General features: G+C 37.5%; 1 protein-coding gene across 1 annotated transcript in view; it reads right to left on the reverse strand.

Moving 5' to 3' along the window:
- LOC117295478 (nuclear receptor subfamily 2 group F member 1-A-like) overlaps positions 1–26,756 on the reverse strand; it is a 46,023-nt gene extending 19,267 nt beyond the window's left edge. Inside the window, exon 1 of the mRNA XM_033778149.1 lies at positions 26,335–26,756. The gene's annotated coding sequence lies outside the window, so the exon portion shown is untranslated. The remainder of the gene's footprint in view (positions 1–26,334) is intronic.
- Between the last annotated feature and the right edge of the window lie 1,114 nt (positions 26,757–27,870).

A 27,870-nucleotide genomic window follows, 5' to 3' on the forward strand; every position in this document is an offset into this window, starting at 1 on the left:
ACAAAAAAAGGTCTTGTCTATCACATCAAAGAACATATTTATACCAGCAGCCCATTGCCAAATACTAAATACACTTGCATATATTTCATTGTATTTCCTGAATGAAAGTTTCATATCAAACAGAAGGGGAAAAAAGTACCGGTGTATACGCACGGGCTGTCCAGGGTAATCCCAGCTTTGTAACCCGGAATAGCCGTTTGAACCTGCGCTCGCAATTCCAAGTACTTACACTCACCCCTCCGTAAAACACCGACCCAAATAAAACAACTTTTGCCAAACGATGAATGCGCGGGTTGTCCTTTAGTTGTTCGTGACTTTGCTGCGTGGAAACGGATCATTTAGAAGAGATGACTCTGAAATGTGCTCGTTAATAATTCATGGTTTGTTTGTTTGTATACATTTTTATGCTGTCTAGACGGTTTGTTGTTGCGTCTGTTTGTTTATTTGTTTTTTGTTTTTTTTTTTTTTGATTGTTCGGGGTGTATACACGCAAATATGGCGCATGTGACTCTTGCTGAGACATCCAGCCTCGCGCTGCAATTGCAGTACATAGACCAAAAAGAATCTTACTAAACTATGTATAATAATAAACTAAATAATAACTTGCGGGTACAACCATGTACAAGATTTTCTCCTGAAGACGAGCAGAGTATACTGTTCGAAACGTCGATACCAAACCGGCTATTTTCATAGTCAACACTCCATCAAACGGAATGCAAGAGATTATGTACTCGCAAGTTTACTACTTTTAATATATTTATTCTTATCCTTTACACCATGCAAAGCTTCAAACATCGCTTAAACTATGTATACAAATAAATCATTCCGTCATTTTAAAATCTTGATCTTAAGTTTCTTTCATGCCGCCCTTGTTCGGACAGCTTACCACTCTTCAATTTCGCGCTCAATTTGCTAACACTATTTACATGAAACGACTCGGTCAAGGGTGGCATCAGTCAGCTCAAGTTCATTCTGTTCTAGAAACTACTTACAATACACTAGACTGACACGGCCTATCCACTTGCTTTCTATCCCCTTCTGACCTGCACACACAGTTTTTACGATCTACCCTAAACCTTACCCCCAAAGGGTTGGTTGGTTATCAATTTTGCATTCAACTCATGCACTGATATAAATTTATAAATACCCATCTTGTAGCGATCTATAGGTCATCACAGCCCAAGTTCAAAGCCGTGGGGTTATTTTCTTTTCTGTGTTTGCATGCCAGACAGTATTGTCTGACGGCATTGTTAAGTGGTGACCTTATAGGAGAAAGAAAAAAAGCCAGACAAACCAATGAATCGATATAGGACCTTTTATGCGCTGAGATATTATATTGTTTGGTAGTGGTTGACTTGCCAAGCGCATGCAAACAGTTTGACGTTGGAGACATGAACGACGTTCTACCCCAGTGGTTACGAGTATGGCATTGAACATGAAATTACCATTCAACATCTATAAACCGCTGGTTTTGGGGGGAAGCATTTTTTTACGGCAACAACTGGTGTACCAGAAAATCGGCGAGTTTGAGGATTGGTGTTCAATTTTTTAATAATGAATAGCTCTGATTCTGTCGTGAATTATTATGATGGACAATATCATACATACGAACTAATAATGTTGGCCTTGTTATAATTAATAGATGCCATCAGGACTATGTATAGCACACATTGGTCTAGGCCTGTAACATGAAATAAGGTAAAATAAAAGTAGATGCTGCTATGTATAGGGTCGTATGGAAATATTTGTACATTAGTAATGTTGTAAACAGCCCTTATGTATGGTGCTTCTTATTACCGCTTAAAGGCAGTGGACACTATTGGTAATTACTCCAAATAATTATCATCATAAAACCTTTCTTGGTTACGAGTAATGGGGAGAGGTTGATAGTATAAAACATTGTGAGAAACAGCTCCCTCTGAAGTGACGTAGTTTTCGAGAGAGAAGTGGTTTTCCACGAATTTGATTTCGAGACCTCAAGTTTAGAACTTGAGGTCTCGAAATCAAGCACCAGAAAGCACACAACTTCGTGTGACAAGGGTGTTTTTTCTTTCATTATTATCTCGCAACTTCTATGACCGATTGAGCTCAAATTTTCACATGTTTGTTATTTTATGCATATGTTGAGATACACCAAGTAAGAAGACTGGTCTTTGACATTTTACCAATAGTGTCCACTGTCTTTAAGTTATCTTATTCGATTCATATAATGCCAATGGACCGAGTTGACTATGACAACAACAAAAACTATTTACACAAATTATTTCAAAGATATTAACTTCTGTTTCAATTCTTACAGATCATAATTTTTATGTTGTTCTGCATACAATCTGAATGTATGTTTTTTTGTTATTTGTTCTTTTATTACAAAATGCTATTATCTGTTTTTGTTCAACCGTATAGCGTGGGTAGGCTTTTATTTCAACCAGTTTGATATACAGATTGTGTAGTTATGTAGGGTTGCATTCAATAGATTCAACCTATACAGGATACGGGTCGATTAACATTATCAATACATGTGACCTTTTAGCTGCAGTACTTCTGCACTTTATCACAAAGATTTACTTATTTATAGTTATAAAACATTCACAATACTTTGTTTTACATGCAATGTTAAGCATACTAACCCGGTATACTTAAGACTATGGGGTTATGCCAGTCTTAAAGGAACTGCCTGGACACTATTGGTAAATACTCAAACTAATTGTTAGCATAAAATCATACTTGGTAACGAGCAATGGGGATATGTTTATTAAAAAACATTGTGAGAAATGGCTCCCTCTGAAGTAACTTACTCAAATAATAATTAAAAGACTTCAGGCCTGAAGCCTTCTCTAAGGCGTCTGAAAGCACACAAGTTTGTGCAACAAAGGTGTGTTTTCTTTCATTATTCCCTTGCAACTTTGATGACCAATTGACTCCAAATTATCGCTGATTTGTTACGCAGATTATAAAATACACTCAGTGAGAATACGGGTCTTTAACAATTACCAAACGTGAACAATGCCTTAAAAGGCAGTGGCCACTATTGGTAATTACTCAAAATAATTGTTAGCATAAAAACTTTCTCGGTAACGAGTTATGAGGAGAGGTTGATAGTATAAACCATTGTGAGAAACGGCTCCCTCTGAAGTGACGTAGTTTTCAAGAAGAAGGTAATTTTCCACGAATTTAATTTCGAGACCTCAGAATTGGATTTTGAGGTCTCGAAATCAAGCATCTGAAAGCACACAACTTCGTGTAACCAGGGTGTCGTTTCATTCATTGTTATCTCGCAACTTCGGCGACCAATTGAGCTCAAATGTTCACAGGTTTGTTATTTTATGCATATGTTGAGATACACCAAGTGAGAAGACTGGTCTTGACAATTACCAATAGTGTCCAATGCCTGTACGTGCAGAGCGATTTGGTCCCGTTAAAATGTGTGAAATTTGCTTTCATCCACATATGAAGCAACGTCTCTATTTACGCGGGAAACTCGAATAGTAAAACACGTTTTGAACTTCTACAAGACATTCGCAGTCTGTTGCAAAGTCACAATCAACGTTAATATTGTTTTAATTTAATGATTTCTGATTTAAAAGGAAACTTACCCTCAAAAAAGTTGCACAAACACAACAATATTATTGTTGTGCCAATTGGCGACCAACGCAGAAGGCGCTATCGCAAGGTTACTCTCAACGAAATGTACACCAAAATGCCATCGTGACCCTAATGGGTTCATAGATAACTTGGTTCTGAACATGAACGAATGTATTGAAAAGACACGTTAAACTTCGCCTCTATATCATCACATCATTGTCTATTGTTGACGGCAACACACCCAGTGATTAAAGTTCAACATCATAGCCCAAAAGATATGCCATCTGATTACCAGTTTTGCCTGCTTCAAAAACCAACGGTTGTTTGGTGTTTATATTAGCCAAAAGTGCATCCCAAGGCCCAAATTGTTTTATTTGATACATTAATCAGTCGTCTGGATCACCACTTTTTGAACGATACTGCAAGTTGGCGTCATGTATACTCAGTGTATTGTAATTATTATTGGATAGCTCACTGAAAACAAAATATGTTGTGCAACTGTGTATCTTAAAGGTACAATATTATTCGTTGAAGCTATTAATTAGGCTTCATTAAAACCCAAACATGAATCCAAAGCTTGGAGTCATGTTAGAATGGAGAAATCAAATCTGGCCGTTTTCGAGCATTTTTCAAACAGCATTTCTTTTACTGCAATAACGCTTCTCAGATTTAAATTTTTGGGCATAACAATTTCTTTATTATTTCATAACCACGTTATTTTTCTTCGAAGTAAAGTTTTTCTCAAAACTATCTAAAGCTGCTGTAGGCTTCTAACCAAATGTTTGTATTGGACGATTACCAAACGTATAACTCCCCTTTAAGCTCAGAATCTCAAAAGACGGTAACTTGTTTTCCCTACATAGGAATGTTTTGTACAATTTCCAATCAATCGTTTTCCAGAAACCCACCACTGGTAAACAGCGGCACACATCACCTTTAATCAGTCGATGGAAGCAGTTTGGCCAGGCCATAAAGCTAACATCACATCCCGTTAGAGTATAAACGACAGGAAAGGCAAAACACAACAACACGTATACTACTTCATGTTAGTTTCAATCTGCCAGTCGGTTAGGGAATTCCCCGGATTTATTTGCCTTCGATTAGAGGTTATTTTTTCAACTGATCTTTCATTAATCTGGACTATCTTCATGGATAGATTGCAAGGGAGATAGTGGTCGAATAAGTGTGACCTGTATGTCAATGACCTCTAGCTAAGGTCACTGGTAAGCGGGTCAGGACACTATGACGTCACAATGTTGCCCATTCTTCGATAAACACCAACATGCTGTCTATATGACCGACTAACCCCTGCTTCTAATGGCTGGCACTGAACACCTTTTGTCAAGACCAGTACTCTCACTTGGTGTGTCCCAACATATGCATAAACATAACAAATCTATGAAAATTTTGACTCAATTGGTCATCGAAGTTGCACAAATCTGTGTGCTATCATGTCTAATTAAGGGCTGCAGGCCTGAAGTCTTTTAATCTTATTTGAGTGAGAAATAACCTCTTTAAAAAACTACGTTACTTCAGAGGGAGCCGTTTCTCACAAGGATTTATGCTATCAACAGCTATCCATTGCTAATTAGCAAGTACATTTTTTTATGCTAACAGTTATATGAGTAATTTAACCTGAATAATAATTACGGTTACGTAACACTTAACTGTTTTGACCTTAAGCTAAGGTCATATTAAGTTTGCGATCATAAATCATTTTATTGGAAAAGTCAATTCAGTTTACACGTGGGAATTTGAAGAAAACAAAAAGATCAAATGAAGCGCTAAAATTGTCGATGGATATACTCTATTTCAATCAAGTTTTTTGTTGATTTGTGCGTGTGTGTAATTTGTGTTTCATTCATTTGGCGACAAAACAATTCTGTAAATTGCTGTTTTTGACAGTGCATTTTTGTTTTGGCTCACTGGGTTGAAACTGAATGTAAGAGGCTGTTTATGTTAGGTTTTCTCCAAGTTGACAACATTTCAGACGGAATTTGTTCCTGGAAACGATTGGTAACGACCGAATGACTAGGTTTAAAGTTGAGATATTCACGTTTGTTTAGGTCTCTGATAAACAACACTTATTATTTTCAACATTCTAATACTATCTTGTCTTTATGTGAACTCTTAACACTGCGTAAAACCTTTAAATACTTGTTGTCAAAAATGTTTTTGTTTTCAACTGCAAAAGTTTACCCAGGCCACAAGCGTCTAATTATTGGTTTAATGTTAAAGAAAAATACCGTATGAAGGTAAGTTCACTCATGGAGGAAGGGAACCATGCGCAGTACAGTCAAGGTAAACTCACTATTAAACGAACAGCGCCCTCTACTGTCAACTCGATTTGCGGATGAGTATCATTTTGTGATATAATTTCAGCTCAGTGATTCAAGTCATCTCAAAAATGATCTCTGCGTACAACATGTTGCAAACAACGGTGATGCTCAAAACTGATACACCCGAGGGCAGCAGCGAAACGTAAGAAATTCAAAATGGCCGCTGACGATGTAACTAAATCTCTCAATGATCCGAGGGACTTGACCGTATCCCTCTCTAAATAAACTAAAATCTATGATTCAAGCATCTCAAAATAATGATCTCTGCGTAGTACATGATGTTGCAAAAATATCACAGATGGTCACAACTAATACACCCTAATTCAAAATGGCCGCCGATAATGGAACCAAGTCAATTATATGGGAACTTGACCGTATCCTACCCTAATTTAGCAAATTCATCTATGATTCAAGTCATTTCAAGAAGATCTCTGCGTAGTGCAGCAAGTTGCCAACAAGTGATGCTCACAACTGATACACCCTAAAGGGCAGCTGCGAAAACGTACGAAATTCAAGATGGCCGCCGATAATGGAAGTTAAATTGTTCAATGATCCGAGGGACTTGACCGTTATCCCTCCCTAAATTTAAAAACTTCATCTAAGATTCAAGTCATCTCAAATGATCTCATGCGTACAACATGTAGTTGCCAACAACAGCGATGCTAACAACTAAACACACTGAGGCAGCGAAACGTAGGAAATTCAAAATGGCCGCCGATGATGGAACCGAATGTGTCAATGATCCGGGGGACTTGACCGAATCTCTCCCTAAATTTAACCATTTCATCTAAGATTTCAGTCATCTCAAATGATCTCATGCGTACAACATGTGGTTGCCAACAACAGCGATGCTAACAACTAAACACACTGAGGCAGAGAAACGTGAGCAATTCAAAATGGCCGCCGATGATGGAACCGAATGTGTCAATGATCCGTGGGACTTGACCGAATCCCTCCCTAAATTTAACCATTTCATCTAAGATTTCAGTCATCTCAAACGATCTTATGCGTACAACATGTAGTTGCCAACAACAGCGATGTTCACAACTATACACCCTTTAGGCAGCGAAACGTAAGAAATTCAAAATGGCCGCCGATGATGGAACCAAATTTGTAAATGATCCAAGGGACTTGACCGTTATCCCCTCCCTACGTTGAGAGGTAGGCCTATAATCACAAATCACATCTCGTGGATCGTCCATCGCCTCCCCTCTCCCCTTACTTAAATTCGTTACACGCCTAGATAGATACCTTGGTGTTAATTGACAGCGCGGATGAAGACACCCGTAATGCTGTTGTAACATGACCGCTAGGGGAGAAATCAGTCCGCAGACAACATGTTAGCAAACATGTGACCCCTAAAAGCTATACCAGGAAAACGGTGAAGTTTGAGGAAAGTAAAAAAAACTGGATCTGATTGAGCCAAAATAATAAAAGTAGTTTAAGTTTGTTTGGAAAAGTGAAATTTGAAATAATGTAATGATTTTTTGAGTGTTAATTATTAGTTAAACAAAGTAAGGATTTCAATGTAAATAGGATTAACTATTGTTTTATGGTGTTCTTGTTGCATTTTATCTGAATCAATTTTTATCCAATCAAATCAAGTTTGTCTGGCAAAGTAAAAATGACAATGACTGGACACAAACTGCATCTCGCCACATCTTTAGGGGAAAGTATACCTTTAGTTTTAGGAAGTGTTTGATTGTTTTAATAATCCCATACAATAAAATTAACATGTAAAATTTCATTTCGAAACATGGTTGCGTTTGTGAGATAATGCCGAAAAATACCCTGCGAAAATGTTACTCTTCACCTGGCATGAAAGATATAGCAATATTTCTTAGGAAAACAAAACATATATTGATGCAACGATCAACGTCAAGTTTATTTCTTACGTTTTCAATTGTTGTATATTTATTATTTTGTACACCTATACAAGGACAAATCTTTAGCTTTATTGCTTCTTAAATGACAATTAATTGCCGCTAGCAAAAAGGGTTTATTTCCGTGCCTCGAATTTAAATCAAATGACACAACTCTACCGCGCAACACTGCCTTGAAGACCTCTCCATCCTACCGTGCCCTTATTCTGATTTGAAATAAATGCAATTATTAAAAAGAATAACTGCATGGAGCCGAGAGTGAGAGGTGATATATGATTAATTTACTATTCGTGCTGATAATAATTCCCCAAGCACCTCTCTTCCTTCGGACAAAAAGCATCGGGTTCGCTGACCTACTTGACGAGTTGACCCCGAGTATCCCCCGTCTAGCCTTTCTTGGATAACACGGTAAAAGAGCCCATAGTTTTTTATTAATAAGCTCGGGGCCTCCATGACTCCCCCGTTCGCGACCGGGGGACAGAGGGGAGAAAATTTCCTCGTTCCTTCACCCCGTCGTTTTTTCTTACTTCTCGGCGCTAATCAACACTACAACCGGGTGGGTCCCACGGGACTAAGTGTAGTTCAAAAGGGGATATGATAACGCCGGATTATTGTCCCGACTTTCCTGTCTCGTTCAATATAATTTTGACATAAACTAATGGCATCACAACCCTGAAGCGGGTTACATAAATTACATGATACACTCGTGGGTATAGCAGCGCTACTCTCGGGCTTCTGGTGTAAGGCGTGCGTAGGTCTTGAAACAGGTTGGCCCTTGGCTAGTCTTCGTCTTCTTCTTTTCGTCTTCGAGTAGGAGACTGAGTATGTTACTGTTCCAATTAAGGGGCTGTTTTTTATGTCTTAGAGAAGAAGGCGAAAAAAAGACAGCTCATGACATTTTATCATACAAATTTCACAATGAAATATTTCGACTGCATTATGGTTGCAGTCGATATTCTGGTCACGATTGAGTTGTGATATTATACAGACGTATAATAGGTGGATGTCATTTCGTTGTTGTTAGTACGACATACTTGTGAATAATGTAGGCTCGATTTCATTCAGATTTTCTAGATAAAATAATTGTAAAACTTTATCTCTTTAAATGCAAATTTTATCACAATTTTTTGAAAGTCAACATACGAAGTTCAGAAGTGAAACTGTAATTCACAGGTGTCATCTTGAAGTGAAATGTATGAAGGGATAAATGGAAATAATAGTAGGTTAAATCAAACAAATGTTGAAATTCTTCCCTCAAAATGTCCTCTGCTTGACTACAGAGTTGTTAAACAATTACAGTATACATAACAATATCTTATTTCTCAATGTAACAAGTTGCCGTCGGAAAACTACTGGTTACTGTTAACCATATTGGTTTTTTTTTCCAGGATTTGGTCAAAGGGTGTCAACATTTGCTGGAAACTTAAAAAGAAAATGGGTGTCAATAGTGTTCACATGTAAATGCCAGATAAAACAGGGTGTCCCGAATTAAAACAGAGTGTCCATCCAAAAGACACCAGGAACACCCTCTCGCCAACACTATGAATCATATTGGGAAGGGGGCAGTCACTCCAACTATATATTTGCCCAAAACTTATAACGTTACATCTGATCCCTACCAAACGTTCAGTCCTTCCCCAATATTTATCTAGGGTCACATAGTAGAGAAATAGTTGTTCTAGGGGTCAGCTGTTACCATGTCAACCGTTAAACAAAAGCCCGGTCCCGGTAGAGCTATAATTGGTCACACATTGACAAAATATTGATTTTCCACTTTGCACACTGAAAAAATTGTCTTGTCTCTAGAGATTTCATTGGAGGTGAAAATTGATGACAGTAAAGTTAGTTTGGTTTTAACATTCACATTACGTTTGTACAGCGAATATTATCATTGTTGCTTTTTCAATGTTGGATATTGGACATTGCCGTAGGTTTGTACAGTGAATGTCTATCTTGTATATCGATATTGGATGTTGGACATTCCCGTAAATATGTACAGTGAATTTCTATACACATCCATATTGGATATTGAACATTCCCATCTTCAGTGAATGTCTACCTTGCACATCGATATTGGATGTGTGACATTCCTGTAGGTTTGTACAGTGAATGCCTATAACTCTTATACATCAATATTGGATATTGGACATTTGTACAGTGAATGTCTATAAATATACCTTGTACATCGATATTGGATATATTTGTGTCATCCATGAAAACCAAGACATGAAATCAAAAAGCAAAGTGTTGTTACCTCATTTTAGGATCTGATGCATAAAAAAACTGTAAAATTGTCTTCATTCCTGCTTCTACTGGATGCGGTTTGATAGAATACTTTGTGAAAACATCCAGAGAGATTTAACACCGTCCAAATGCAAGTAACCCATCCGAGTGAGAAGGCGAACTAGCACAGTGCATTACACTACTCGCTAAGTGATCGCATTCGAAAACACCATATGTATTACACGTCAGATACCAATAGCATTTTGCACCAGCAAAAAAAAAGAAGAAGAAAAAATCCCTGTCCTCATCACAATGTCACCAACTTCAGTTCCAAAGTGATGATCTATATCAGTCAAATTCGGTTACCTGGCACAAATCGGCTCATCGCCAAAAACATTCCCCGTGCAAAATATTCTGTAATTCGCTGTCTCAACGTAGCACAATGAAAGCGAACACTCTTTTCACTTATCGGTTACTGATACCACCTATGCAACCACACACCTTACCCAAACAACGACTGATTTTTAAGCCCCTGCCGAAAATTTCGCGTATTATATTTTCGTGTTCTACAAAAAAAAAAAAATGGATATCGCATCTGCATGGAGCTCTTATGTGCTGCGTTGAATACAGGTCGCTGACACCACGGCAGTTCGCTTTTAGAAGGCATACCTGTACTTTGTACACACATTCTTGATTCTAGAGTCAAGAAGGAGAAGAGTAAAACAAAAATCTCTCTGGGAAGTTTCAATGGGAAGACTTCCGAAACGTGTCATCCCGTTTTAGAGTGACGTTGAGACGATGCCTCATCATGTTGTTCTGTTTCCATGTTTTGTCAAACATGGAATGTTTGGTTCAATGATAATAATATTCCAAAAATATTCCATATTTCATAACATTCATGCAATGCTACTAATGAATGCCTAATGAATGCCTATATGCAATTATGTACGGAGCAGTTCAGATCTGGGTGGCGGGGGGATATGGTACAATGTGGTTCTCTCGCAAGCAATGTATCAATATATATTGGTCGTTTCATCAGCGGCCATTTTGAATTGGCTTACGTTTTACTGTCTCTATGGTGCCATTGAAACCATATGAACTTACCTACATTGCCTCGCTTTGGATCAAAACAGTACACGACATTGCAAGGAGCGAAACAAATACACCCATCCATATTAACGGGCCATTCATAACTAAAGTATATACGCAACTCTAGATGGCATAACTATCTAAACGACGGCAATACTTAACAAAGAAACAGCAGAAAGCAGGAAGCAGAAAGTTGCTGACAAATCAAACGTATATATTCCACCTTCAACTTTGTAAAATTTTTATTTTCAAGGTTGCTTGCCCGCTCAACAAGTTATGCTCGCAACTTAAAAGGTGACTTGATGTTCCAAGAAATTATGAAATATATATTCAGACACCCTGGGGATCTTTCCCCCTAGAGGGCGTGTGGACGGGATGGCGAGCTCTGCAAATAAAACGACTCATTAGATGTTTTCAAAGCCATTTGAGAAACATTTTGTAAAGAGGTTTAAAAGAAACGGGAGCTTTATTTGTGCGGAAAATACCATATTTTATTGAGCCTAGTAAATCCGTGCAAACTAATATATTTATATCGGTGGTTGCCATGGAAACGCGTATAAAAATGACGTTTTTACAGATTACGAGCCATATTATTTCGTCTGATCTTTATTAGTGAGAACGGTCATCAGAGATTATGTAAAGTTAAGTGCGTCATATCACGTGAGTGTACTGAATCCCTAATGAAATTCAAAGACTTTCAAAATGCAATCTAACATAGCTTGTGAAGTATGGGAGAAGTCATGTTTAAATGGAGGTTCGAAGAAAAACCAATTATCATTGAAGAACCGATCAAATGAAGGTTCTAGGAAGAACCGTTGGTCGTTGAAGAACAAATCAAATGAAGGTTCGAAGAGGAACCAGTGATCATTGAAGAACCGATTAGATGAAGGTTCGGAAAAGAACAACCAATAAAATGAAGGTTCAAAGAAGAACCAGTGATAATTGAAGAACTGAGCAAGTGAAGGTTCGAAGAAGAACCAACACAAATTGAAGAACCGAATGAATGAACTTTCGAAGAAGAACCATTGATCATTAGAGAACCGATCAAAGGAAGTTTCAAAACAGGACCAGTGATCATTGAAGAACCGAACAAATGAAGTTACAGAGAATAATGAGTGATTATTGAAGAACCGATCACATCACAGAAGGACCAGTGAACAATGAAGAATCGATCAAATGAAGTTTAGCAGAAGAACAAGTGATTATTGAAGAACCGATCAAATGAAAACTCACAGAAGGACTGAAACTGATCAAATGAAGGTTCGAACAAGAACCAGTGATCGTTGGAGAACCGATTTCATTAAGGTTCGAAGAAGAAACAATGATCATTGAAGAAGCTATCAAATAAAGGTTCGAATAAGAATCAGTGATCATTAAAGAACCGTTGACAAATGGTGAAAGTGGTCAAAATATGATATTTGTAGATTTGTAAAGGAAGCTGTGATAAGAACTTTGGTTTTGAGAAGAACAGGTGACAAATAGCCCTATAGTTACGGTCAAAGGTTACCAACCATTGGTAAAGCTGGAACCATGTCACCACGCCCTCTCTCAGGTTTATTTGAAATGCATTCACAAACTCGTTGCTTTAAAGCTCGAGAAATACTCTGCTACAAGGTCAACACGTCAGGCCATTAAAGGCAGGGGACACTTACTAGCATAAAACCTTACTTAGTAACGAGTAAAGGGGAGCTGTTGATAGTATAAAACATTGTGAGAAACGGCTCCCTCTGAAGTAACGTGGTTTTCGAGAAAGAAGTAACTTTCCACGAATTTGATTTCGAGACCTCAGATTAAGAATTTGAGGTCTCGAAATCAAGCATCTGAAAGCACACAACTTCGTGTGACAAGGGTGTTTTTTTCTTCCATTATTCTCTCGCAACTTCGACGACCGATTAAGCTAAAATTTTCACAGGTTTGTTATTTTATGCATGATATTGAGATACACCAAGTGTGAAGGCTAGTCTTTGACAATTACCAATAGTGTCCACTGTCTTTAAAGAACCGATGACAAGTGTGGAACAAGTGTTATTTAATAGTTTTTAGAAGAAGCTGTGATCAGAACAAGTACCAATGAAAAATGGTAGTTCAAAATAATAAAGCGTGTTGATCGTTTTTATAACAGCTTTTATAGCATATACATTCGATTACTTGATAGACCTATAGTTACGGTCAAAGGTCACCAACCACTGGTAAAGCTGACACCATGTCACCACGCCCTCTACGCTTCACACTTACAGGGGTTTCTTTTAAATGCATTTACAAACTCAATGCTTAAATCTCAAGAAAGATTCTGCTATAGGGTCAACACGTCAGGCCATTAACTATTTTTTTGCAACAGCTAATTCTATATATTCTGCCGTAAATCTCGTCGATAAAAGAAAAGATTTGTCAAACTTTCCAAGGTTTCAAGACCGACAATTATGCTACCCTTGTTTCTAGAATGCATGAGATGAAGTAACGTGTATACTCGTAAAGGATCGTTTACATACGTTGAGTATGAGTCAAGGCTTAAACGATCATAATAAGCATTGCCATGACATTACGTGCACGTTTTACGCTCGCCAAAAGGTCTATGTTAAAAACCGCTCGTTCGAGATACATGACTCTTATGATATTAAAGGCAGTGGACACTATTGGTAATTGTCAAAGACTAGCCTTCACAGTTGGTATATCTCAACATATGCATAAAATAGCAAACCTGTGGAAATTTGAGCTCAATCGGTCATCGAACTTGCGAGATAATAATGAAAGAAAAAACACCCTTGTCACACGAAGTTGTGTGCGTTTAGATGGTTGATTTCGAGACCTCAAGTTCTAAACCTGAGGTCTCGAAATCAAGCTCGTGGAAAATTTCTTCTTTCTCGAAAACTATGGCACTTCAAAGGGAGCCATTTCTCACAATGTTTTGTACCATCAACCTCTCCCAATTACTTGTCACCAAGAAAGGTTTTATGCTAATAAATATTTTGAGTAGTTACCAATAGTGTCCACTGCCTTTAAATGACATAACTCGAATACGATTACATTAGTCAGACTTACAGCATAGGAATGATGACGTACATGTAATAATAATTTACTACCAATGGGGCAAACATTTGTATTCCATAAATACTGCTCAAATGTTTCATAACAAGTGTTTTATGCGTTTTTGTAAGACGATGAAAATTAGCGGCAGTGAAAACTACATGGTAACAGCAGCTTTGGGATGATGCACTTTGAGAAACCTTGCACTTTGAAGTACCGCGGTTGTGGAAAAAGAAATAAATTTGTATCCCAAAAACTGGAATCTGAGAAGCGTCACTGTAAGTAACGTTTCTCAGATTGTGTATAAAGTAATTGGAAAGAAGTTAAAACTCGAAGAACATTTTTTTCAGATAGAACAAAATTATGCCCAAAACGCTGGAAAACTTGAAGTGGTCTTGGTGGATAGTTTGCCTGCTGGAATAACTCCCTAAACTGAATTGTATTTCAATATACTGCTATTCAACCAGTGTGTGCTCATAATTGGGTACCTTCTGGAGGCCAAGGACAAAACAAAAAGGGCAATGAAAGGACTCTATAGGGAAATTCTAAAGACCTGGAAAATTGGAAAATTGGAAATTTGTGTACAAAGTCTATGGGAAACTGTGGGACGAAGGAAAGAACAAAATAATGCTCCACAAGGATGCTTTTTTGAGAATGTGTATAAAAAGGGTGTGTTAAAATAATAACCACACGACATTTTGAAATTGGTAAAGAGTGTACAACAGAAATCGTTTCACTTGTAGCATCTTCAAAACCTCTCTCATCATTTGCCGGTCGCAGCTTGTCACTAACGAGGCGTTTCCTTACCCCGGTGTCTTGTCAGCGATGACCAGGGTACCCACTCACACCCAGCCCCGCTGATGTACAGCTTACACGTGCCCCCATAAATGCAACCGTCTTAACGAGCCATTGTCCTCAAATTAATGATAAACAAATCTGTTTGAGAAGAATCAGATCAAAAACAATTCTGATGCCTCGGTTTTATGCCGAACGTGAGGTCTGATCTACTGCTAAATAGCATTTTGATATTCCGTAAATAAAGGGTCTGTATACGTTTTGTAATGACTCTAAAAATGAATGGAAACATGATAAAAACTTATTTGATAAGAAGTATACAGCAGGTTTGAATTGTACAATGCATTTTGAGGAACTTTTGACTTCGAGGAACTGTGGTTATGGCAAAAAAAATACATAATTTTTATCCCTATCATATGATAATCTAAGAAGCGTTACCGACAGTGACGTTTCTCAGAATGTGTATTTCAATGGTAGATTTTTTTTTCCAATATGGACGTCATCGCCACAAATTTTCCGAGTGATTAATTCTCTCTTAATTGTGTAACTTAAACCGATCAAAATTCGGATTCAGAAAATCAGAAATGGAATTTGTATGACTTTTCCCCAAACAAATTATAGACTCTAATTGATAGTATTGGGCACTTAATACTACCGCACAGAATAATGGCAAGCAATCGTTCTTCAAGTTGAAGTAGTTCTCAGCATCTTTAAGTTACTTTTCAAGACGTTGACTGCTATTGGCAACCTCAAGACAACAAATACTGCTCAAAACGATTGGGTATATTCTTGATTTCTTCTCCAAAAACCCTTGAGTTTAGTAGTTTTCAGACATTAAGGCCTAATACGATCTAACATTTCCAATCTGTTTCATACTCCGGTTACTATAACACTTCTACTGATGTCTTCGTTTTAAAAGTCGCTGATTTTTTATTTCTTGATTATTTCTCATAATTTTTCGGGCGTTGTCACATTTGGTTAGTCTCGAGTGTCGTGATTTAGGAGTTCAAGTCATTATTTAGTTACGGGGTGTAAAAGTGTAATAATTATATGCTTTGACGATTGTTTGCCATTATACCATGTCCGGCAATGTTACGTAAAGTGATCAAAATCCATCAAGTTTAATTTTTAAAGTTGTCTGAGGAAACAAAAATACACGATTGGATTTTTGGATTATCTGAATATGAATTTTGATCGGTTTTTGTTTACAGACATGAAGAGAGAATACATCAATGTTTTGTTTTGTATTGATGTGTTTTGTTCGGTGATTCACATATTCTATTTTCAGTAAACACACGGCTGTTGTCGTGTTTGAAAGGGACAGATTGCCTTAAGATCGGGCGATGTGGTCTATGAAAAGCGTTTGAAACAGTTTCATAAAATGCATATTGTTAGGAAGATGTTTTAAAACTTATAATTTAGCATAAAACAACAAACCTATGAAAATTTGAGCTCAATTGGTCGTCGAAGTTGCGAGATATGAATGAAATAAAAAAAAAACACTTGTCACAAGAAGTTGTGTGCTTTCAGATGCTTGAGGTCTCGAAATCAAATTCGTTGAAAATTACTTTGTTCTCCAAAACTACATTACTTCAGAGGGAGCTGTTTCTCACAATGTTTTATACTATCAACAGATTCCAAGTAGTCGTTACCAGTAGTGTCCACTGCCTTTAATGATCAAAACAAATATGACTCGATTTTGACTTTTTTTTCTCTTTTACTTTGTAAACTATATAACACGGTCGATCGGCGTGCCGTGTTAGTTCACGACGTATAAGGAAGACTGTACAATTTCTAACCATTTGCATTTCATAACAAACTGTTTCAAACGTTTTCAAAGACTAACTCGCCCGATCCAATACAATGTGTCCCTTTAAAGACAGTGGACAATTTTGGTAATACTGGCCTTCACAGTTGGTGTATATCAACATATGCATTAAATAACAAACCTGTGAAAATTTGAGCTCAATCGGACATCGAACTTGCGAGATAATAATGAAAGAAAAAAACACCATTGTCACACAAAAATGTGTGCGTTTAGATGGTTGATTTCGAGACCTCAAGTTCTAAATCTGAAGTCTCGATATCAAATTCGTGGAAAATTACTTCTTTCTCGAAAACTATGGCACATCAGAGGGAGCCGTTTCTCACAATGTTTTATACCATTAACCTCTCCCCATTACTCGTCACCAAGAAAGGTATTATGATAATAATTGTTTTGAGTAATTACCAAATAGTGTCCACTGCCTTTAAGTACAAATAACGACTCTGTACACGATAATGTCAAGTTGATTTTGATTGTAGTCGAGATAAGCAACAGTGATTAACGGCGTATTGAAATGCTATTTCTACGAGCTCATCATAAGATCAGACATCAATATGTGGAAGTTCTTTATAAGGGGTTTGGCGTATCAGAGGGTTTTTTTGTGGAAAAGAACTTTAATTACAATCCGCCAATTGTCATAAAAACCTGTGGGAATACAATCGAATAAAGAATTCGCTATTGTGTACATTGTCTGCATGACTTCTGTTTTGTTTTGTCTTGTTTTCTTGGCATGGGAGCATATTCCTCATGTGGCATTCAACGGAAATTAAATTACTAATATTGCGGAAATGTGGAAGATCATATTATATACCCACCGAGCCTTGGGAAAACCTTACGTCCTCACTTTGTAACCATGCTGATTTCGAAGGTATAAACCTTTAAAGACATTGAACACTATTGGTAAAGACATTGAACACTATTGGTAATTGTCAAAGACCAGTCTTCTCACTTGGTGTTTCTCATAATGCATAAAATAACCAACCTGTGAAAATTTTAGCTCAATCGGTCGTCGAAGTTGCGAGATAATAATGAAAGAAGATGTATGCTTTCAGACGCTTGATTTCGAAACCTCAAATTCTAAACTTGAGGTCTCGAAATCAAATTCGTGGAAAATTATTTCTTTCTCGAAAACTACATCACTTCAGAGGGAGCCGTTTCTCACAATGTTTTATACCATCAACCTCTCCCCATTACTCGTTACCAAGTAAGGTTTTGTGCTAATAATTATTTTGAGTAATTACCAATAGTGTACACTGCCTTTAACCCATTGTGCTACACTTTGCAATCACGCTAATTTAGGAGTTATACTTCACTTTGTAATGAAGATAACTTCAAAGTTATAACTCAATGTAATTGCTGTATTATCAAGGTAATTTCAAAGTTATACCTCACTTTGTTATCAAGCTAGTTTCGAAGTTATACTTCACTTTGCAATGAAGCCAATTCTGAAGTTATACTTCACTTTGTTATCAAGCTAATTTCGAAGTTATACTTCACTTTACAATGAAGATAACTTCAAAGTTATACCTATAACTCAATGTAATCGCTGTAATATCAAGGTAATTTCAAAGTTATACCTCACTTTGTTATCAAGCTAGTTTCGAAGTTATACTTCACTTTGCAATGAAGCCAATTCCGAAGTTATACTTCTCTTTGTTATCAAGCTAGTTTCGAAGTTATACTTCACTTTGCAATGAAGCCAATTCTGAAGTTATACCTCACTTTGTTATCAAGCTATCGGAGTTATACATCACTTTGTAATAAAGATAACTTCAAAGTTAAACCTATAACTCAATGTAATCGCTGTTTTATCAAGGTAATTTCAAAGTTATACCTCACTTTGATATGAAGCTAGTTTCAAAGTTATACTTCACTTTGCAATGAAGCCAATTCTGAAGTTACACTTCACTTTGTAAAAAGCTAATTCCGAAGTTATACCTTTAAAACCTAATGTGCTCACTTCGTAATCAAACTAATTTCGAAGATACATCTTTAACCCAGTGTGTTCTCGTTGTGCTGAGGCACTGATTCTGAAGTAATACTTTGCTTTGCAATCAAGCTAATTCCGCCGAAGTATACACCTTCAAGATATTCAGTGACAATAAAAGACAATTACAAGTGACTGCCACCGTCTTACTTGACCTCCTGTCATATCATCTTACATATCTGCATCATGTCTCTCTTATATAGTGCCTTCATTTCATGACCAACACAACTTATGTATACACTTACAACCTCATAATCATGAAGTACGGTGCTATGTGAAGTTGCCTTTACTGTATCCATATTCAATGGGAAATACACTAGAACCTTAGACGCGTATGTCGTTCGATCCTGCCTCGATCCCACGGTAAAGTTCCTTGTCCCCAGGGATCAAACCCTCTTCGGTTATGCTTTATTAGATATGATCTTAGGTGTTTGATTTCAGAATGCTGTGAACCCGACCGGGGTATTATCTCATGAAGAACAGAACTAAAACCATACCGCAAACAATGCTGTGGCGAAATTTGAGCAAAGTCTTGCTTAATTTGAATAATGTTCTAAACACACGGTAATGGAAGAGTCACGTAAAGAATTTTTTGCAACTCTATCAATCATATATTGCGCTGAATCAAATACTCAATATTTACATCAATATTCTACAATCGTTTACCAGTGATGCAAATCGAATGAAAGGCCGAAATAAAAATTAATGATCACAGACAACCAGCGATTTTATGGTATAACATATCACAAAAAACAACGGAGTGTTAAGCAGCAGGAATTATCCCAAAATTGCGCTAAAAAACACGCTATCTTATTTTTAAATCATGTTTAAGCCTCCAAGTCTACTTTGCCTTTTTGATTAAAAATGTAGTCACTCGAAAGTATTCTCAACCATTCAGTTCATAATAATGGTACACTGCGCAGCGGGCACATTGTTGCAGTTCACGTCACAGTTGCATACCGCCCCCTATTGACGAAAATGCCTTACAAATTTCATTTTGTTGTGATGAAGACGTTATTCAACCTTACTGCATGAAAGTTGCCTATTTGTATTCAAAATATAGACAATATATGTAACAATAAATACCGTAGATTTTAGTCGTTGGCGACCTTTACTCGAATCCACTATGGCAGTATAACTATGGGCTTTTGTACGTTCTTTTTTGAGGACAAAAACATGCAACATTGCGTGTAAAAATTAAAAGCATCATGTTATATACAGACCGTACGGACGTAAACCTAACGAAGAATATGTCTTCAGGGCAATTCTTGTAATTTGATTTCTCACTAGATTTCCCGCCATGATACAACAGGTCACGTGAATACAGAAAGGTCAGCGAGTTCCACGGTATTCACAGAGTAAATTAGATCAGTGAATGTTGTGTTTGGCTGAACATAAATACACGGTCATTATGACGAAACTTTACCGTTTGAAATAGAGAGGTTGGCAATTTAATAAATCGTCCGCCATAATTACATTAATTCTCTTCTCGGTTATGGTTGTTCTCTACTTTATAAAACAAAGTCGTTGTCATTTCTTCTGAGTGCTTAAAATATTACTTTTAATTTTTTATTTTAATGCATTATGTTTTGTAAATTCTAAGATTAGCAGAAGAAATTGTTCATATAAACGTCAAACTTGCAACGTGTTAACACCAATCAAAATGTTTTTTGATGTAATGACAAGACGGTAACTAGTCGATATTTGAAACTTAAGTTAGTGGATAAGTTTTGACGGAAAAGAAAAGAACTACAAACAAATCACCGTAATTCAAACCAAAGAGTTTTGATTTATAAAAATTATTTTAAAACAGTGAATGGTATTAGTACATGGGCCGATGTTCTTAATTGAATGAAGAACTGCAATAACTATTAGGCGAATTTGAGTGAAGAGCTAAAGTGGACAGAACAAAGTGTCAATTTAAACAGATTCTCTTGCAAACTGATTCAATTCAACATTTGGAATGAAAATCTGACAAAGATGAAATAACCAAGCATTTACTTTGAGTTCGTTTGTCATTGTAATGTTTCACAAAGTGTCTGTGTCCAAAAGCACCTTTTACAATTGCATATTGGATTCACCCACTGTGACTTAGTAAACGAGGAGAGATCAAAACAGGTTAATTTTAAAACGATTGTTAACTGTGTTGACCTGTTTTCAATTACGATAAAACAGGTTAATTTTACACGAGTAAAACAGGTTAATTTTACACGAGTAAAACAGGTTAATTTTAAACACGGTTGTTAACAGTGTGCAAGCTTTTAAAACTCAAGTTTGTTTTATATAGAAAAGTGCAAGTGTAAGTATGATTCATAAATTTTCATTTGCAGCACACTATAACTTTCAATTAGAAACGGAAGACGCGACAACATGGTACACCAAGCGTGCGTGTTTGTAGCAAATCATTTCCCAAGGTTTCCACGTGCTGCCAAAAAGCCACAGAGCTGAAATCTCACGCAGTATGCTACTCACAGCGTGCGAGAGGAGAGAGGTTGTGATTCTTTACGGGAGAGGTTGGGTATGGAGCATGATGCACGCACGGGGAGCCCCGGCCTGGTTCTCACGGCCAAGGACACCCTCGTCTCGGCTCGCTTCGACGGCAGCGGCGCCCCGGCGGTAAGGACCTGCCAGACCATGACCAATTAACCGAGTTCCCCCCTTCTTCGTTCTGGGGCGACTGTGTGATCCCTTTTTTCATTTCTAGAGTCGGGATCGGTGGGTGGTGATTTTCAATTTTGAACAAACATCGAGCAGTCGACTCTCTGGTTTGAATTTGTATTGACTCATTAGACTGTAGGATTTCTACACGTCTACTTTAAAGCTCAGAACTTTCTAGGACAAATTGTAAAGTTGTCGGTACGCAGGCTGTATATTCAGGCTGCACCTTTCATTCAAGAAGAGCCAAACTTGGGTGCTCATTATTCTTATCTACAAATGGACTAGTTATTACATTTCACAAAATGATTTAATTGCTAATTGGTAAAGCTCGTCTCGATCTGAAGTTGTGGCTGTCATTTCTTGCAAGTTTTTTTTTTTTTTTTTTTTTTTTTTTACATTTTCACCTAGAAGATAAGACATTTCTGTATAACAACCAGAGTCAGCATTGTCTATTGGGTACTTTTTAGGGAGTACTTGAAAATTGTCATCGAAGATGCAAGAAAGAACTAATAAGAAAGAACACCCTTGTTGCACAAATTCGTGTGCTTTCAGATGCCAGATTCAAAACATTTAGTGAAATTACCTATCTCAAAAACTACTTTACTTCAGAGGGAGCCGTTTCTCATAGTGTTTTATATTATCAACAGCTCTCCACTGCTCGTTACCAAGTAATTTGTTATGCTAATAGGCCTACATATTTTGAGTAGTAACCAAACGTGTCCATGTGCCTTTATTCTAAAGCGTCTATTCTAACACAACAAGGAAGGAGGGTTTGTGATCAGACGTGATAACAACATACATTGTGACCTTCATTTCCCGCGCAAACTTCCAGGCCATCCCACTCTCTTAAAGGAACATTACATAATAAGTCAGACAAAAAACTCGTCTAAAGATCACAGATTTACATTCACGGTCTAACAATGATGAGAGTAGAAAACATTTCTTGAAATATTTGTGTCTGAAATGTCATATTTGATGAGAAATGTTTAAAAACTAATTTCCCGTTTATCGCTCAGTGAGCGTTTTATTAATTTTTGTTAATCGACACCATGCAAAATGTGTAATCGGTTTTTCACTGTTCTCGTGCCGATCTTTTTCAAACTTCAACAGGTTTGTCAATTTATGTATATGGTGGATTACACTGCCATCAGCTTTTTAATTCTGGAATGTTCCTTTAAGCTTTCCTGAGTTCACAGTATTTGGCACCAAATAGCGTCAACTAACATGAGGCAACACCATAGTTTCCGCTCGTGCAGCTACACTCTAAACCACCACCAAACCCAAACTATCATGGCGGAAATACCCCGCCAATTTAAGGACCCAATTTACGTTATTTAAACAGTTTAAATTTGACGTTGGGTCAACAGAGAAAAATGAACAGAAACACAAGCTCTTGGTTACGTTTTCAGAGTGGTACTTGTCAAAGTTTTATGAAGGAAAAGGATTTCATGTCAACAGGTAAATCAACATTCAACAACCCAAACGAAATTGAATAATGTATTCTTCGACATGGAAGTTCCAAGTGCAAAGTCGAATTAAGTACAAATTAACAGTATGAGGCAGTGGACCCTCTTGGGAGTTACTCAACATAATTATTAGCATAAAACCTTACTTGGTAACGAGTAATGGTATGCTGTTGAAAGTATAAAACATTGTGAGAAATGGCTCCCTCTGAAGTGAAAAGTGTAACTTTCTGCGAATTCGATTTCGAGACCTCAGATTTAGAATTTGACATCTGAAAGCACACAACTTCGTCTGACAAGGGTGGTTTTTTCACACTATTATCTCGCAACTTAGACGACCACAATTGAGCTCACAGGTTTGTTATTTTATACATATGTTGAGATACAGCAAGTGGGAAAACTGGTCTTTGACAATTACCCATAGCGTCCAGTACAAATTGACAGTTAAGTTGTTCAGGGTATATGTTTGCTTGTGACCAACATTTGTTTAAACATTTTTAATTGACATCGGTTTCTGCAAATTACATGAGAGGGAAACAATTTATATTTGTCTAAAATCAAATGCTATTGTTTTCAATTAACTTCTAAATCACGAGCTTCGATTTTTTTTTTAATTACCTTTGTATATGAGTAATTTCAATAAAGGTTGTAACGTAATTGTGTAATTTCACTAATTAATTTGTATGATAGCACAGGGAGTTTTAATTTTTAGTTAATCTTAACCGAATACAATTCACTCAAATCAAGAGTAATCAGAGAAAAAAAAAACATTACACTCAGTTACTTTGCTACACCTTCGTTGTTTTCTATTACCAACCAAGTCCCATAAAGTGGACGATAAACAAGCCTAAATTATTGTGTTTCCTTGACAGCTTAATACAAACTACATAGGCTAAGATTCAAATTGTTTACAACGGTGGTGTGCAGTTTGCCCCAAACGAACTCAAACAGCAGTCTTACAGATTATTCATGGATCAAGTTAAGTCCTGAAAACCACTTTTCGTGGTCATAACTTTAAAGAAGTTGGTCAGACCTCCTTCATGACATCATAATGGCAGGGAGATAATAAGAAGTCTTTTCGATTGACTACTATACACGAGTAACTAATTAAAGGGTTTTGTAGCCTACACGTTTAGTAATCACTCTTAAAAATTAATGTCGATACAAACTTACTTGTTTTGTCAATTTGGGAATCCCATTTAAGATTATCCTGAATATGAAAACCTAACAGTTTCACACAGCTACTTAAGCGAGGACTATTCCCCATTTTAAGATTGGGTAACACAAATGAGCCTTTCTGGAAGTTAGAACACAAAACACAACTAATTGGTAACAAGTAGAGCAGCTTTGGATAGTATAATGCATTTTTAAAAGAAACTTTTCACTTCGAAATGCTGCGGTCATGGTCAAAGATATAACTTTTTATTCCCCAAATTTGAATCTGAGAAGCGTTACTGTCGCAGATTGTGTATTTCAATTGCAGAGTCTTCCTGCAAGGACATAACCGCTCCAGATTTTCGACCATATCTCAAAAACGCTACCACCTTTTGAAATGATATTTTTTTAAAGGGAATGTACACGTTTGGTAATCGTCAAAAACAAGTCTATTCATTTGGTGTATCCCAACATAAGCATAAAATAACAAGCCTGTGAAAATTTGGGCTCAATCGGTCATCGAAGTTGAGAGAAAATGATGAGAATAAACACACTTGTTGGACGAATTTGTGTGCTTTCAGACAGGAATAAAAGACTTCTAGCTAGAAGTCTTTTTATTATTTTAGTGAGAAATTACCTCTTTCTCAAAATTTATGCTACTTCACAGGGAGCCGTTTCTCACAATGTTTTTACTATCAACAGCTCTACGGTGCTCGTTACCAAGTAAGTTTTTAAGTTAATATTTGTTTTGAGTAATTACCAAACGTGTACCTTCCCTTTAACATGTTAGTTTTAATGGTATACCTTTAAGACTATAGGATTGAAACTACAGTGGGTTCCAATTACCAAACGTTTACAATCCATTTCAACTTTCCATCGTGCCTAAGAATATCAAACAGACTAAATAATAGCTCACAATCATTGTGTATGGAAATGCATGGCAGTTCATAAGTAACCCGCCACAACAAGTGCATTTAGTACACGTCCTTCTGTTGTTAAAATTCTCTAATCCACCAGCTCCGATACAATGTTCATAAAGTAAATTTTGTAATTGACTTGAGTTTTAGGGTCCGTACAATTGTCATAAACAAAAATACAATTTATTTTAATCAGACCATATGTTTTTTCGTTGAAAAACATGTCTAGATCGGCCAGGCATTAGTTTTTATCGTGTAGTTGTAGATTCATAGAAGCATGTAGTGTAGCTTGTTTTTAGAGGACAAGATTTTGTTTCAAATGATGGCTGATGAAGATATGTGACTGTGCCACTTTCTTGGTCTGATTTATACCACTTTATAGGGAGGAAGACTTAGGGTTGTAAAGATTGTTAGATACAAATGATGAAAATGAATGGTTTGGGTAGGGTAGGCCTATATACATCCGCCGGGCAGATAGCAGTTATGAACAGGGGATTAACTATACAACATGCAGTGCATGGAATGACTACAAATTTTGTTTCATACTACAAGCATCTCCTACCGATATTACAGCTAAATAACGAATCAATAGGAATGAAACAATATCTCTGTTAATTGTTTGCCAATTACTACAGTATATATTTATGGAAGGATAAATAGAATATAATCACAGACGCTGTCATAAAGAAATTGGCGATGCAATGAGGCCCGTTTCCCTAAACCGACATTTAAACGGGGAAAAAACACCAGAAGTGAAACAAATTTTAAAATTGCAGTTCAGTAGTAACTGACAGTAACCTTTGCGTGGAGAATCCAAACATCAATATTTTAAAGTAACATTTCTAGCTGTGATGCCAAGTGGGCGAAAATCATGCAAGCAAAATTAACTACAACAATACACAAAGTCATGGTTTAAGACAGTACTTTTACCATCTAAAACAAAAACCTTTTTTTAGCTTCGGGTAACGTGGAATAATAACAGACACTCTTTGTTGATAAAAAATCATTGTGATTTGTTTGTTCATGATATGTCTGCAGCTAAACGACGTTGCGATAGTGCGAGTACACACAGTGCATTAAGGGTTGTGTTTTTAAGGCAGTGTGGTACCTACAGGTTTACGTTCATCGAACAAAAAGTGTTTTGGATACTGAAGTGCATGATTAAATAATGCACGTCATTCGGGTAACTAATCAACACATTACAGTCCTTGTCTGAACCGTTGACAGTGAACTTGCAACCCTGCATTAGGCAAACAACACACACACACACAGCAAACATTAGCCACATATCATTCGCCCTGAATTTAACTCTCGATATTGTCTATGATGACTATTTATAAACTGAAAGCAGCTGAGGGGCAACAATGGTTGCTGCCATTTAGCCTCTGTCTCACCTTTGAACACGCGATGTCAGCAAGCGGGCACCTCCTAAGTCAGGCTCGGTGGAGGGGGTCGCCGGTTTGCACTGATGGGTGGGTTCCCTCCACTAGCTCCACACGGCGCGGTGTGTGTCTCTAGCGCGTCACCTCTATAATGTTGACGGGGCGGGAGGCGCTTTGGCACGGTATGGGAGGCCTGCCCTAGCACGGTGATTTTCCAAAACTGCGTGACTTCTATCCACTGCTCTAAATCCCCCGATCAGACTCTGAAGACTCAGATACAGTACAAATTCTCTGGACGGTGTCCTACCATGAGGATGCGAGCCTATAGTTCGTCCTGCCGTGCTGTGGTGCCGAACTTTGGCAGACTCTCTGCTCCTAAGCCCATGCAATACAATGCTCTAACTCGTGCGATGGCAGGCCGTGTGCCGGTTTTTGACTCCGGTGCAAAGAATGTCTGCGCACTTTTAACCCCTGAACCCGAGCACATTAATAAATGCACGGGCAGAGAATCACAACGCACGGGGGTTTGTGTATATTTCCAATACACAGGTATCATGTCTTGTGTGTGGCAATATGGGCAAGGCAGCGTGTGTATCGGCCGGCCCTAAAATTGCACTTGCACAACCCGGCCCCTTGGCATATTCGCCTATCACAACCTGTTATGGGCGGGGTCTTTCAAGTCAGGCGACCCAACCAGCTGACACTGCGCTTAATTATTTATGTTAATTAAACTATAATTTTGTGTCCAACACTTCGGTTTTCCTGATAGGCTGGCACAAGAAGCACGCTGTCATTTCTATTTATTTTTTTGGCAGCAATGATGTCTAATTTGTCCCCTACTGTTTTGCGGTTGGTCGGTAGTTCCCGACCGGGTGTGACTCGGGGAGGGTGAGTGGCGTGAACGAAGAAGGGGGGAAAGTCACGCGGACTGTCCGGGGTCTCTCGTCTCAGCTACGCGTGCCAACACGTACCGAGGGCTCGAGCTGCAGACTGGGGGCCGAGTTGTCATGCCGATCCATCTAAGCTTTTTTGCCTCCTCCAATGTTTCATTAAGCAGAAAGCAGGCCGAGGTATGCGATTTGTATTATACCGTTATTTTTTGGGTACATGTAGTAAATTATTGCTGGTTAATCTAAACATGGCTGCCGAACAATTTCCACCAAACGGTAATTAGAGTATTTGTTTAATCCGACCACTCGATCCAAACACCATCTTCGAAAAAACCTAAGCGACTTCATAATTTCGTCCACCAGTCCACAAAAAAATACCATCTAGAAGAAAGTGAGATACGCTCCCTTTAAAAGAATTTATTTTGAGCAATCCATCATCGACACATCGAATGTGGAATTAGAGGTGGAATTTGACGTGTACCGTAAAAAGAAAACCATTGATTACTTTAAAATATTGTGCAGCCAAAACTTCAACAAAAATGAGCATTCGGACATACGTTGTTTGCACTGTAGCCTACAAAGCGTCTGTTCATACGGGCTGCACTCTCTGGCATATTTCAATGGGAATTGTATCTTTTGACACGGGGTAAGGAGCAGA

The sequence above is a fragment of the Asterias rubens genome, chromosome 10 (genome assembly GCF_902459465.1).
Source record: "Asterias rubens chromosome 10, eAstRub1.3, whole genome shotgun sequence".
Taxonomy (NCBI): domain Eukaryota; kingdom Metazoa; phylum Echinodermata; class Asteroidea; order Forcipulatida; family Asteriidae; genus Asterias; species Asterias rubens.